Raw genomic sequence first — 2,876 nt, forward strand, 5'->3', positions numbered from 1 at the left:
TGTGCGCTCATACCTATCAATACACTGTATGTTTGTTATAAGTGACTCACTGAGAAATGGGAGTGTTGGCCTCTGGTGAGCTGGGGAACATTTAGGCTTTCTCCTCAACACCCCTCATTTTGATGCTGACGTACACACCCCACACCAACAAGAAATGAGATATGATGTGCAGATTTACATGTTGACCTTGTGGCACAAAAGAACAGTGGGTCTTCATGGTGAATAGATTGAGAAGTCTTAACTGATACATTACATACTGTATTTCAGCTTGACCATCTTGAGCAATAAAGAATAACTAGTTCAAATTCGACCTTGCATGTGTGAAGACCAACCCAGGATCCCCTGATGGTAGATCCAGGCGTACAATAAGGCTCTATTGATGAGAATGTTCTGCTTGTAAAAAAAAAAACATTTAATATTTCTTCACAAGAAACTCATCCAAAATGAGCAAAAAGTGGAAAATCTGATTTCCTGGCAAAAGAATGAAAGGGTAATCAAACTGGCTGCAAAGATAAAAGGTGAAAGGCAATGTACTATTCCACAGCACCTGCATAATATATGTGATGCCCTTGTACAAGGCGGAAATTGTCTTTCTAAAAATATTAGGGGAATAAAGGGAAATGTGTTTGAATGGGCAGCTGTGAATACTTGCATGCCCCTTATAATCACAATAAAACCAGTTTTTCTTTTACTTTTTGTGATAGATTGAATGAAATTATATATTTTCCTACTTGATGATTCAATTGTGTCAGACATGCAGCTTTTTCTTTTTGACCCAGCACTGAAGTTTGAGCAAAACACTGAAATATATTATCGGTTTGGTTCATGTTATGTTACAAGCTTAATTTTTATTTGCAATACAGTTTTTAAATACATTATTGGAGAGTATGCTGGTTTAATGTAATTAAGCTAAATTATTTTAATATGTCAGTCAATGTCTTTCCATTATGTGCTTCTACATGTGTAAGCTACCTTAAGATCCTGAACTACTGCATCTGCCTGTGACAGTATGGTCATTGTGAGAATAAATTGTTTAGTTTAACACTTTCCACTGATATTGTTTTCAGAAGTTAAAAATCTGCATGTTATAGATTTTAAATTATTTCAGGCACAGACTTTCTACAGAAAACACGCTATAAAACTAAGCTTATAACATGGTGTAATACAGAAATCCAGGCAGTGATGAAAATGAAAATTTATATAATCCATTCACAATAGAGTAAGAACATGATTTATTCTGGAGATAAAAAATGCATTATGAGCAGCTTACAAGTTCATAGTGATACCGACATTAGGGTGCCATGTTGGGCTGCAGAAGTCTCACTGTATCTGAAACAGAGCTAGCACACTCACACCTCTCACTGTGAATTCACACTCAGTGCTTGTATGATTCATTTACAGAGACACAGAAAGTTAAGTATTTCACATGAAATGGTTACTAAATTCTTGTATGTGGCTTGATCAGAACTGGGGGTGTAATGCAAAGCTACTATCTGTAGCTGTCTCTGTTTATGTCACAAAAACTGTCACACTGCCTGTCTGATCGGCCCGGTTTAGTTTAGGTCTCTGTGAGTTTTGTTTATTGGTCTGTTCAGTATCTGTTATTTAGTATGTGTTTTGAGTTCCAGTTAGATTCCTGCCTTGTGTTTTGAAACTGCTTCACCCTGCTCTCTCTCTCTGCCTGCCTGTCTGCTGTCCTTATTAGTATCACCTGTTTGTGCTCCCGCCCTCCTCGTTAGCCAGTGCTTAAATATGTGACTTCTGTTCAGCTGTTGCTGGTTTGTTGTATGTTTGTCCATGGCTGGCTGGCTGGCTGGCTGGCTGGCTGGCTGGCTGGCTGGCTGGCTGGCTGGCTGGCTGGCTGGCTGGCTGGCTGGCTGGCTGGCTGGCTTTGTTGAACTCTGCTCTGCGTTTGGGTCCTAAAACCTGTTCCTGCCAGCACACACGACAAATCCTGACAAAAACAGCTGTGTTCATATCTGTAACTCATTATACTGGAAGTGGGCATGGCTTATACAGAAGTGGTTAGAAATAGTATCATGTGCTTCATTATCTCCTCATACATGTATCTAAATGTTAAGCAACAAAACCAATATAATATTTTAATCAAGTATCTGAAATAATGTAGTAAAATATATTTGAACATCACCTACAAAAAGAGAACAAAAGTAAGCTAAATAAACACTGTGTAATTGTTAATGATCCTGCTGGAAATTAAACATGGAAATTACATAAAAATTAAGCACACCTCTGCTTTCTCTGTGGCTTGGAACAGCCACTATTCTGCGTCCAATGTGAAGAAAAGATTGTGTCGGAATTTCTGCATGTGCACTCCCGAGCCTCTTGCCTACTGATTCTGAACTCCACATAACCACATTTTATACAACATAACGTTGCAGGACAACACAGCATGAATTAGATCAAAATCAAGCAACTTAAAATATGGTGGGAGTTTACCTGAGTTCCCAGCATTTTGTGTGAAGCCATCTCGTTATAATAATAATAATAATAATAATCTTTATTTGTAGAGCACTTTTCAAAAACAAGTTACAAAGTGCTTTAACAAGTGTAAAGACAATAATACCCAAAAGACAATAATACAAAAACAATACAAGATAAAAGAATGAAAACATTGAAAAGACTAAAATACACGTTTAAGATAAATATAAAATTAGTAAAATAGAATAAAATAAAAGGAATAAAATAAAGTCAAATAAGATCGGGAAAGGCTCTCCTATAAAAGTATGTTTTAAGAAGGGACTTAAAAGAGTTCACTGACTCAGCCGACCTGATTTCCTCGGGCAGGCTGTTCCAGAGCCTCGGGGCCCTGACTGCAAACGCTCTGTCCCCTTTAGTTTTCAGTCGAGACTCTGGAA

The sequence above is a fragment of the Micropterus dolomieu genome, linkage group LG18 (assembly GCF_021292245.1).
Source record: "Micropterus dolomieu isolate WLL.071019.BEF.003 ecotype Adirondacks linkage group LG18, ASM2129224v1, whole genome shotgun sequence".
NCBI classification, from domain to species: Eukaryota; Metazoa; Chordata; class Actinopteri; order Centrarchiformes; family Centrarchidae; genus Micropterus; species Micropterus dolomieu.